The 13,156-nt window shown below is 30.1% G+C and overlaps 1 non-coding gene across 1 annotated transcript; it reads right to left on the bottom strand.

Annotated features, from left to right (window-relative positions):
* Positions 1-12,006: 12,006 nt before the first annotated feature.
* On the bottom strand, positions 12,007-12,079 carry TRNAF-GAA (transfer RNA phenylalanine (anticodon GAA)). Its single transcript has one exon. It is a non-coding gene; the product is annotated as a tRNA-Phe (tRNA).
* Positions 12,080-13,156: the final 1,077 nt, after the last annotated feature.

The following is a 13,156-nucleotide window of genomic DNA, read 5'->3' as shown; positions in this document are numbered from 1 at the left end:
TGTTTTTTTTTTTTCCTTCTTAAATTCCTGAAATGATTGAACAGTGAGCTTGGAACTGAGTTTCAGAGATTTTCTCTGCATGAAAGGAACAATTTTCGTTCAAACCAAAAAAAAAAAGGGAACAATTTTGAAACTTTATGGGTCTATTTTGTTTTGTAGAGCATTTGTAGACTCATAATAAGGATAATATTTTGGATAAATCATTTGCACGGAACATAGTGAATCTAAGTTAACTGATCTTGAGCTTGTGAACCATCCAACTAAGCCTTGTTGGTATGCCAAATCATACAGTTGTATTGTTGGAAATTTAGGCCCATTCAGCAATGTTGGTGACATGGTGATTCTAAACTCTTTTCCTAGTTAATAGGGAAGGAAACCAACCGGCTTGAGCCTAGCGGTTATCACCACTGCGGAGTTATGGAGTATGGAATTATGATGGAGAAGTTAGAGAAGTTGGAAGCACAAAGATAGAGAATTTAAATGTTTTATTATGTTGGCGTAAAAGTCAATATATAAAATACAAGATGGTAGATACAAATAAAATCATAACTTAATGCATACCTAACTTGGCAAGACTTTACGGCTAAGATTTGTGCAAAATTCCAACACCCTAGTCAAGCCTACTCATAGGCTTTATAAAAGGTCTTCATAAAATAAATACAAAGAGACAAAAATGGTTGAAGGAAATACTACAATTATTTGCTATGTGCTACAGTTTTTACAATTATATACACTGTCTATCCTTCCCGGTTTTCAAAGAGATAGACTATTATAGATAAGCTTTGGCTGAGCTGATTTATCGTGTAGCGTCGGCTGAAAAGATTTGGCTGACCACTTTTCGCCTAATAATGCAGGTTGCTTCACGTGTCTTGAATAAGGTTGGAGTCGATCAGGAGACAGTTGCATTTGATAGTGGGATCCACTATGCTTCCATCATGTTGATGAGATTGTGATATTCTTCATCAGTCTCTGATGGAGGGGAATCCGGATCCTGGCTGTATTGCTCATTCCGAAAATGTTCTCATCATCCGCAGTCATGGCTAGCTCCAAAGGAAGATCCAAATTATTTCTCTTTTTGAGATTAATTAACATGCTAAGAGCCTCATTAATTTGTGTAGGAAACCTTTGATATGTTATAGGAAAATGGGTTACAAACAGTATTCTTCCATCTATGACCATGAATGGCAATTTTGCTGAGCCATGGATGTTAGACGCTGCCTGTGAAACAGATATTAGACTGTCTATCCAATATTCTGTCAAAGAATTTTTTGAATATTTTCCAATCTCTCTCTCCGGCGATCTTCATCTAAATAATCATCTTCAAATTCAAAATCTTTAGTTTCTTTAAAATACCAAATCTAGTATGGTTGGAAAAAATGTTCTCGTTCCCGCCAACCAACAGTACTGGAGATCGAGAAAGTAAAATATTTGTTCCATCGGAAGTCTTTTGCTATCCATGAGAGCATTGCTTTGATGATCATTGGATAATCTATCCACTGGATTGGATCTAAAATTTGAAAAATAACTTGATTAGTTATTCCCCAATCTATATCTTTAAAAAACCACATGTCATGGTTTGCCATGATGGTTATTTTAGGAATTTCATTTTTTAAATTTAATTTATCATAAGATCGTTCTAAGATTTGTCTAACCTTATCATGATGATCTTCAACTCGATTTTTAATTAACATAAAAATTTCTTTTGGAAGCAAAGTTCTTGCTTTTTCAAAAAGATAAATTCTTTTTATTTGTTCAAAAACTGGATCAGAAAACTCATCTAATATGAGGTCTGATAGCTGTAGAAAATTGTTTAGTTTTTCAAAATTAAAATTTTCATTCCAATTCATTTATTTAAGAATATTGAAACAAAGATTTTGCAAGTCTTTTAATTTAGCTATTTGCTCAGCTAATTTGTTGGCCAGAACTTCCATGTGTTTTCGAAATTTCACTTTGTTGTCTACAATGTGAGTTTTCCAAACTCTATTGAGTTCTGTATAAATTTCTTTGGATATACCAGGGTTGAAAAAATCTTTTATCTCAGATTCATCTGGTTTAGATGTTTGAATATTAGTTGGAACTAGGTTAGTTCTCATTTGATTCTTTTGATAAACATGCATAGCTGTTGCACTGTAAAAAGTTTTTTTTGCTTTGGTCATGCTATCATATGCTTTATAGCTTGCTCCTCAATATCCCCAAACTTGTGTTTTGCAATCATTCCATTATGTGTAAATTTCAGGTTGTCTTCCTGTAAACACAACATAAACTTTTTCTTCTCTGGGGATTTTTTTTTAGCAATTGTCACTTAATCTCCTTGAACGGGTTGTTTACCCTTATCCATTGTTTTCCTCTTGGTCTAGAGGTCTTCTGCAAAAATTAATATTACTTGTTTAGTTATTTAATTTTCTGAAACAATTTCTACTAAGAAAATCTGCAAGAAAATTGTTAGTACCTTTAAGATGTTCTACTTCAAAAGTATATTCAGAAATTTTATTATACCAGGCTAATCTTCTTCCTTATTCAATAGGTTTTTTATTGATCAAGAAATCTCTTACTGCTTTATTATCAGTGCGCACAATTAAATTTTCTAGGGCTAAATAAATATGAAAACTCTTTATTGCCAATTTTATTGCAATTAATTTTTTTTCGAAAATAATATATTTATGTTCATTTGGTTTAAATGTTCCAGAATTATATCCACAAATTAATTCTTTTTTTTGTAATTTTATGGGTATTGGATTTTTTCTTGGTCTAATCCCATTTTCTGATAAAGGTATCACTTTATCATGCCATAAATTATTGGGTATAGCTTTAAGAACACATCCCCAGCATGCTTCTGAGGCATCTGTTTCTAAAATTAATTTATCACTTGTTTTAGGAAGATAAATGTAACAACCCTCATACTGTTTACTGATTAATGACCGATTGATTACCGATAATCACCGATTACTGCTAAACGGAACTGATAATGACTGATAACTGACTGATAATTGAACTGATTAAAGTACTGAACTGACTGACCGAACTTTAAACTGAATTAAATGAATGCATCTGTTTGAATTGCATTCTATCTGTTTGACTGTATGATTATCTGTTCATGCTTATATGTTTAAACTGCTAATTGAAGGCCTTATCGGCGGCCGAATTAGAAACCGATTGATGTTTTATGATCCTCATAATTAATGTGATTTTATGGTATAATTATCTGAAAACTGATTAGGCATGATTAAATTAGATTAAAATAAGCTAATTAAAGAGTTTGGTTTATTTACCATATTGCCACCCTTAGTGGCACACTACCTAGTGATGCTAGAGCCTTGCATCCTTGACTCAAAACATTTCCATCAGCCATTTCTCTTGAGCTTAGCCGACCATGAGAGGAGAGTTAGAGAGAGAGAGAATTGTTCTTGTTGATTTGGCTTGAATTGCTTGGAATTGAAGTGTAGATTGCTATATTGAACCTCTAGACTTGCATTCGAGGAACCTAGGTATGAATTTCATCTTTTGATTTTGTCTTTAAGTTGATTCATGCATGGTTCATGTTAATTTGTAGAGCTAAGTCATGATTTGGTTCATTAATGGTGGATTGAAGCTCATCTCTTGCATGCATGTTAGTATTGTTGCATTTTGAGGTTGATTACATGGACATTAGTACATGCATGCTCATATTGTTGTTATAGACCATGTTTTCATCTGGTTTTGAAAAGAAATGAGCTCATTTGAGCAAGCTTTGGAGCTTTAATTTGGTTTAAAACTCATCCAGGCATGTTTGAATGGTGTTCTTGAAAATGGGTTTGAATATGGTTTTAATTGACTCACCTTTGGGGCTTGAATTCATAAATTGAGCTTTGAAACTTGATATACATTGAATTTAGTTATGTTTTCCAGAATTTGGGCCCAAGAGGTCGAGTTTGGAGTGGTAGAATGCTTGGTTTGAGCTTGGGAGGCAAATCTGGAAATTCCAGATTTGGTTTCCTCGCTCGAGCGAAGGGTTCCCCGCTCGAGCGAGCACCTTTGTCCAGGGCTCCGCTCAAGCGACCATCGAGCGACCATCGCGCGTAAAATCTCAGCATCCAGTATTTTTACTGTTTTGCAGACCGCTCGAGCGAAGGATTCCTCGCTCGAGCGAAGCCTTTGATTTTGGACTTCCGCTCGAGCGAAGAAAGTCTCGCTCGAGCGAGGCCCCTATTTTCAGCAAAGTTTGCAAAATGTTTTCTAAGTGTATTTTTGCATCCTCATCCCATCCTAGGCATTCTTAGGCCTAGTTTAAGACATTTAGATGAGGATATTGTTGTAGAACACACCAAGGCAAATTAGGGATTAAGTTATGATATTTCCCAACTGTGTAGCTTAGTGTGTGTTCAACCTGTGAACTGTGTAGGGTTGGCAACTGGGGAGACACGCTCTAGCATACTGTAGCCCAGAACTCTGTGAGTAACAATTGTGTAAAGATATGTTCAACTGATATCTTTTGAATACTGAACTGAACTGTTTACTGAACTGGTATTACTGAATGAATGTATGTCCTTTATTTCTGAACTGTACTGTGGCATCCTTAGTACCTACTGTTTACTGTTACTGTTACTGTTACAGAGATCTCTGTCGGTTCCCTCGTGGAGCCACTACTGTTTACTGACTGATGGCCATCATTACTGTTCGGTCTTTTAAGACCTACTGTTACTGTTATGCTAATGGATGTACCACATATGACTGTTTACTGTACTGAACAACTGAAATACTGATTGAATTGAACTGTTTTCATTACCGTAAGGACATTCATTCTAAACCCCTTTACGCTTTATGTTATTCACTGGGCTTTAGCTCACTGTTTATATATATATGTAGGTGCTCAGCCACCAGATCGGAGCTAGGAGCGTGGGTTAGACTCCAGTTTTGTCAAGCCAGCTTTTGTGCCTCACTGCGAGGTTCCGAGTTGCCATGCTATGGCTTGGGGGTGTTCTGTTTGTTTTTCCCCCGCCTGTCTTCATACTGTCTAACTGTTCTGTATAGACTGAATGTTTACCGTACTGTTATCAAGGGATTAGGTCCCTGTACCGTGTGACTGTAAATTTTGTATAGACTGTACTGTTTGTATATGTATGAATGCATGAAAAATCTTTTTGGCATACAGACTGTCACAGCTCATTGGACATTGTTTAATTACTGTATTGGCTTCCGCCAGGCCCTGTACTCTGTTTTACTGTATTACTGTTAAGCAGGCCTTCGGTAATCTCGGATTACTGGCCGGTTACGGTGCTAAACCCATAGGGCCGGGTTTGGGTCGTGACAATAAACATCTGGTAAAGTTTTAACATTTTCTTTAATTTGTTTAATTAAAGCAACATCTTCTGCTGTCCATTCAAAAATAACATTTTTCCTTAATTTGGTCAACAAAGGAATTTCTATTTTTGAAAGATTTTTGATAAAATTTCGTCCATAATTTAAAATGGCTAATAAACTCTATAATTGTGTTATATTTTCAAGAGTATTAGGAAAATCTCGTACTTTGGACAAAATATGTTCTTGTAATTTTAAACCTTTCTGATCTAAAATTATTCCCAAAAATTTAATTGATTCTTTTTCTAATTCAATCTTTTTTTGAGACAAAATAATTCCATATTTTTGGAATTTTTAACAAAGTAATTTTAAATGTTTCTTATGCTCCTCCTTGGTTTTAGAGAAGATAAGTATATCATCAATATAAACCACACAACAATCTTTAAGATCTTTTAAAATTGTATCCATCCACCGTTGAAATACCTGTGGTACAATATTTAATCTAAAAGGCATAACATTCCAGTGATAATGTCCTCTAGGTGTACTGAAAGCTGTCAATTTTTTTGACTCTTCAGTCAATTGAATATGCCAAAATCCACTTTTACAATCAAATTTGCTAAAGATTTTTGATCATTTGGTTAAGTTAATCAAAACATCTTTTTGTGGAATAAAATATCCATCAAATTCTAAATTTTCATTTAGCCGTTTATAATTGACTACCATTCGGGCTTTTCCTTTTTTAATTTCAGCATGGTTTCTTACCGTAAAAGCTGGGCTAGAATGAGGGCTTCTAATTTCTTCAATTAACTTTTTGTCTAAAAGTTTCTGGAGTTGAATATCAAATTCATCTATATCTTGTCTAGTATAGATCATTGGTCTTACCCTGATAATAACGTTAAGGGTCTTTTAATTTTAAACTACAATAACGGGGATTACGTTGCCATAGTTTTAATGGATGTTTATTAAAATTTGCTTTCAAAATTTTATAAATCCAATGTGATTCATCAATGGTTTTGATGATGGGAGTTAAATCACCACGCAGCGCGGGCGCAAACTCTTTATCGCAAATATATTTATGTTGTTCTAACAAGGGAATATGAATTAAGACATTATTTATGCTTAATGAAATAGTTTTTTCCTGTATTTGCATTGGAAGGTATTTATATATAAAATTATTACTAAGAAGGAAATCTCCATGCATATACGGAAAACATAAAATTTTTGGTATAATGAACTTGCTATCATTTAACCAAATAACTATATTTTTAGTCTTGAATTGTATGGAAGTATGGTTGCCATCAATTCTAGTAACCAAAATTGGATGCTTCATTAGTGTCCATTTTTCTTTTGGTATGGCATTCTATTTACATGAGCTGACTGTAACTCCTGTATCTATGAGAACACTGAGACTATAAGACCTTTAATCTGTAAAATTAAATGTTCCCAACACATATATATTTTTCTTTTTCTTTGGCTAAGAGAAAAAATAATGTCATCATTTTTTATTTGAAAATGATACATATATACAGACTTCATATGTTCAAGTTGTTTTCTTGTTCCTGGAAAAATAAGAATCTGAACATTGTTTAAAGTAATAGATTCTTGATTAGAATTATTACTTGATTTTTCAATACTTAATTTTGAAAATGATTTGTTAGGAAAATCTTTTTCAAATACAGAAGTTGATCTTTTAATTTTTGAAACTGTATTTTCAATATATAAATTTTTTCCTGATGCCTGCATTTGTAATTGTGCATAATTTTTTGTTTTAGAAGATTCTCCTTGTCCCACTAGGTCTTGGATTAACCATTGTCGAGAGACTTCTAAATCGCTTCAATTCATTAGACGAGGTTGTATTATCGTATCAAATGGTTTTGGTTCAAAGATTTCAACGATTTTATTATCGTTTGATCTTGTTTTTGCTTCAAGAAATTTGGTTAATTTGTGAATTATTTTTCAACGAATAGCCAAATCATGAGAATTTGATTTCATTCTTAATTCTTGTGTTTTAATTCTTATTCTGACTGTATCTTCATGATTAGGATCATTTATGAAAATAAAGAAATTTGGTCTAACATTAAACCAAACTACTCCATTAGCCAAATTAAACTGAATTCCTCCAATGATTGCTTTCATTGGGTCGAAAAATCTTTTGTCAAAAATTACTTCCAAAATAAGAGCATCTATCCTTTGGCAAAATAAGGCTGTTATGGTTACTTGAATTAATCCAATATGAATATATTGAATTTCAGGACATTCTTTTTCCATCTTGCAACTTTTTCCTTATCAAAAAAATGTATATCAATCAGTGTGTTTGGTTTGAGTTTTCTGGATTAAGTTTTTTGAAAACTGAGTTTTTTGGTTTTCGTATTCTTTTGTTTTTAGTGAATATTTTTTAAATTTTAAACATTTTTTTACTTTTTTGGATGCGCCTTAGTTAGATGTATCTAAAAAGTAAAAAATTTGTGAAAAAATATTTTAAAAAATTAATAAATACATAAAAATACAAAAAATGTACTGAATTCTTGTATTTTTTTGTATTTTTGGTATTTAGTGAATTTTTAAAAGATTTTTTTTTACAATTTTTTTACTTTTTAGGTGTATTTATGTTAGGTATGTCTAAAAAGTAAAAAAATTGCTTAAAATATTAAAAAAATTCAGTAAAAAAAAAACATAAAAAATAAGAAAGTAGAATTTTTTGAAAAGTATTTTATGAAAAATGAAAACAAGCAAGCTGAATATTTCCTTATTCTGACCATTTTGCTTGAGTGTTATAGCTGTATTGTTCAAACACTCTTGCTGAAAAGAAGTTAAATTTTGAAAGTTTATAAATTTCTGGAATAGCAACTTCTTGTATTTTTTTGAATTTTGCCAATTCTTCGTCGGTAAAAGTTTTTTCTTCTCCGATTATATCTCCCAGTCGAATTGTCTGTAATTCTTCTTGAGATGTATTATCTGCTTCTTGAGATATTTTTTGACTATTATTAGTCATCATGAAGATTAGTTCTTCATCTGAACTTTCTTCATCACTAGAAATTTCGTATAAGATTTCTTTTTCATCGAAAATTTCTTCGCCATATATTATTTTAAAATCTTGTTCTTCAAGAATTTTGATCATGTTCTTTGCACTTTTTCTCCTTTTTGGGCATTCGGGTGCATAGTGACATTCTTCGTTACAAATGTAACATTTACAAGTTTTCTTTTTTGAAACACTTGTTGGTTTCTTTTTTCGAATATACTTTTTATTTTTTAAAAAAGTTTTGTTCTTTTTCCAAGATTTCCATTTATATTTTCTGCGTTTTTTGGAAAATCCTTTTCGTTTAGGAAATGTATTACAACTAATTTTTCAATTTTCTTTTAAAATTTTATCACAACATTTTTGACCGTATTGTGAGTTGGAAATTTGATTTTTTATTTGTTTTTTTGCCTTTGCTTCTAGACATGGATCTGCTATCAGTCTTAGAACATAATTAATACAAAAATCAAGATTATCAAATTCTTTTTTTCCCATTTTTTTTGAGAAAATCAGGATCTGTTTTAATGCATAACTCATCCCATGGATTAGGGAGTTTATGAAAAAATTACTCTAACCAGGGTTGATTTGCTAGTGGGTCAATAAGATAATAATCACCTTGCTTGGTTTCCAGTTTTCCAAAACACTTTTCAGAAAATTCTACTTTCTTATTTTCCGTGTTTTTTTGTTTTTAGTGAATTTTTTTAATATTTTAAGTAATTTTTTTACATTTTAGACACACTTAACATAAATAAACCTAAAAAGTAAAAAAATTGTACAAAAAATCTTTTAAAAATTCACTAAATACCAAAAATATAAAAAAAAATACAAGAATTCAGTACATTTTTTGTATTTTTATGTATTTATTAATTTTTTAAAATATTTTTTCACAAATTTTTTATTTTTTAGATACATCTAAGTAAGGTGCATCTAAAAAAGTAAAAAAAATATTTAAAATTTAAAAAATATTCACTAAAAACAAAAAAACACAAAAACTAAAAAAGTCAATTTTTAAAAAAACTTAATTTAGGAAATTCAAACCAAACACAGTGAATATTTTCTAAAAGTTTGAACATAGTCTTCAAAAAGATAAATATTACATAATTCTAATTTAGTCAAAATATAATTTGCATCTGCTTGCAAATTAGTATCTCTTACAAAACCACATAAATTTTCTTTTATGATTTTTGCAAACTCAGCTAAAATTGTCTCAAGTGTGAGAAAATTTGTCAACAAAGCCGTTTTTTTGACTTTTTTCAATTTCAGATTTTTCCCACTGTCTTAACCATTGCAACACATCTCTTTGGAGAGTTGTTGCAATATAATCAACGAATTTTTCCTTTGACCAACTATTTTTTATAATTGGTAATAAGGATGGACAAGGATTGTGTCCAATCATCAATTGCTTGTTTTTTATCCTTAAATGGAACATGAGACAAATCTAAATAAGAACCATTTTGAGTTATTGGATACTTATGATTATTATCTTTTCTAGATATTACTGGCTCAGGTGTAGGATTGGAGGTACTTCCAATATTAGTATTTTTAACTTCATTTGTCTAAAATAAAGTCAAAATTTTCTTCATCTCCCCATGTGTCAAATAATTCGGGATCAATTGGCTCTTCTACCTTTCTTTTCCCTTTGTTTATTTCTGGTGAAATATCTTGATCTAATGTTTCTTCAGATGAGGATGATTGACTATCATAATCATTAGTTGACATATTAATATCATAATTAAAGTGTTGTAAAAAGGCTTCATGTTCTAGATAAGTTTCTCTTATCTGATCTAGTAGCCTATTTCTTTCATCAATATCTAAATCTGGGTTTTTATATAATTTTCTCCAATAATCTAATATTTTAACAATATTTTCATATTCAGTCCTATTATAGGTATTGGTTTGAAGTACCATAATATCTTCTGTACCATAAAATAGCCTAGGAATATAACTATCTCCTGAACTATTTATTCCATCATTGTTTATGAAGAATATAGTCTCTAATTTTGTCACCAAATTGTTTATTTGATTTTTTGCATCTTTATTTAAGTTAATATTTATTATAGAACCCAAATTGTCTATTTTAGATTCTATAGACTCAACTTTGGTTTCTAGATAATTCTAATTTATTTTTTGATTTTTATCTAATTTAGAAAACCAAGAACACATAATATCAGTAATATTATTTAAACTAGAACATACACTATTTATATTTGTAGACTCTTTAATAATATGCAAACTATGATCATATTTGTTATTAACATTATTTTTTGTATTTCCAAAGCTATAGTTTGCATATTGCTAAAGAGTCTGCAAATATAAATAGTGTGTGTTCTAGTTTAAATAATATTACTGATATTATGTGTTCTTGATTTTCTAAATTAGATAAAAATCAAAAAATAAATCAGAATTATCTAGAAACCAAAGTTGAGTCCATAGAATCTAAAATAGACAATTTGGGTTCTATAATAAATATTGACTTAAATAAAGATGTAAAAAACTAAATAAACAATTTGGTGACAAAATTAGAAACTATATCCTTCATAAACAATGATGGAATGAATAATCCAGGAGGTAGTTACATTTTTAGGCTATTTTATGGTACAGAAGATACCATGGTATTTCAAACCAATACTTATAATAGGACTGAATATGAAAATATTGTTGAAATATTAGATTATTGAAAAAAATTATATAAAGACCCAGATTTAGATATTAGTGACTATCTTTTTTCACCTTCTTAAGAGTAGGTTAGATACCACCGCCTTGCACATACGAAAAGTTGAGAGTTTGATTCTTATTGTAATTGTCACTTAGCAGCTTTTTTTTTCCACCCCCTTCAAAGTAAGAAGAGTGGGCTATATATTACCGCTTCGTACATATGAGAGGTCAAACTTTTTTCCTTTTCCAACAGATATGAGAGGTTAGGAGTTTGACTATTGTTGTAACTATTACTTAACGGTTTTCTTTTTCCATCTCCTTAAGAATATGCTAGATTTATATATATATATATATATATATTATATTTAACAGCTCTTTTTTTTCACCTCGTTAAGAGTAGGCTAAATATATATATTCTGTATTTGAATTCTCCAAAAAAAAACAAGGGGAAACTCCCTATAAATAAAATTAAAATTTTTGTGACCTTTTCTTTTTATCTTTTCCACAAATGTGTATTCAAAGTTTGAATATTTGATTTAAAGAGGTAAACTAAATATATATACTGTATTTGAATTCTACAAAATATATATACTATATTTGAATCCTCCAAAAAAACAAGGGAAACTCCCTAGAAATAAAATTAAAATTTTTGTCGCCTGTTCTTTTCCACAAATATGTATTTAAAGTTTGAATCTTTGATTTGTAGAATACTCCCTCCGTTCCAAAATAATGGTCATTTTTAGGGAATCTAACTGCTTTTGATAGTACAATTATTACATTTGAAAAAAATTGATTTTTCAAAATTATCCTTTTTATAGTACATTTTTTGGGAATATCAATGTCATAATTGTACTTTTTATATTGCTTATTAATTTAAAAGAAGGGCAAAATAAGAAATTTATATTATTTTTGTACTTGATTTTTGAAGAGGGACTAAAAATAGAAATTTATATTATTTTTTACTTGATTTTTGAAGAGGGACTAAAAATAGAATAAGGGACTAATATTTTAGGACGGAGGGAGTAATAAATACAACAAAATACATAATTGAGGGATATTATTGCGGTGAGCGTGGATCGAACACGCGACCTTCAGATCTTCAGTCTGACGCTCTCCCAACTGAGCTATCCCCGCAGTTGTGCTTAGACTGTTTTATTTAATAATAAGAATTATGTTATCATATCATGCTTTCTCTTCATTGTTAGTTTTAAGATAAAAAAATAATGTTATGCGTCATTAGATGAATAAAGGAAGTGTTATATATCATTAGATAAATATTGGGCTATTGTGAATCATAATAAGTATGAAATACTAACCACTCCATGAATCCAAATTTTGAGTAAGAGTATTTTTTATGTTTTTACACTTGTGACTGTTATCTTACATCTTTATATATGTAATTGATCAGAAATTTTATCTCAATATTTTTTGATATCATCTTTTTTTATCATAATGAAATCGTAAGGACATTGAACATATTTTTAATTTTGGACAAACTTCATAAAATTTAGATTTAGATTTATATATATATATATATCTATGTAATTTATACTTTTTTTTTTTTTGTATATATATATATTTTATTGTGTCTTCCATGTGTATTTCTTTGAAAGTTGCCAAGAGGATATTCTTAGTGCTTGGACAAGATCCATCTACAACATTTCATACATTATGTGGTGACAGTTGACCTTTTTGTATTATGATGAAAAAAGCCCACTTGCTCATTTGGTCAACACATCATTGTTAAGGAGATAGGTAGTCAAAAATGACATCCATGTTATGAACTTAATTTAATTGTGGTCCTTCATGTGCCTCCCCTTTTTTTTCACATTGTGAAAGATCTCTCTCTCTCTCTCTCTCTTAATAATCAATCTTATCCATTTTTTTAGTATCACTGAAATATACAATTTTTTGAGTTTCATTCCTCACATGGGTTTTATTCCTTGATTGATTTTCTATATACAAAAATAAAAAGATTTCTTTTCAATCTATTAGATTGATGGTCTAGTTAAAGGGATTGTAGGCTTATTTCCCACTTTAGTTATTTGGATAGTTTATTTTATAAAACTTGTCAAGTAAATTATTCTACTATCTATTTTAAAAAATATATATATATATATAGAAAATCTTCCATATATATGCCCAACATTAGCATGTGTGTACATGCGTATTATAGTGAGAGTTTGGTTGAGATTATTTCTTGAGGAGTAG

Source organism: Camellia sinensis, chromosome 8 (genome assembly GCF_055761805.1).
Source record: "Camellia sinensis isolate YWXY chromosome 8, ASM5576180v1, whole genome shotgun sequence".
NCBI classification, from domain to species: domain Eukaryota; kingdom Viridiplantae; phylum Streptophyta; class Magnoliopsida; order Ericales; family Theaceae; genus Camellia; species Camellia sinensis.
The sequence above is the reverse complement of the archived record's forward strand: the minus strand, read 5'-3'. Positions and strand labels throughout refer to the sequence as shown.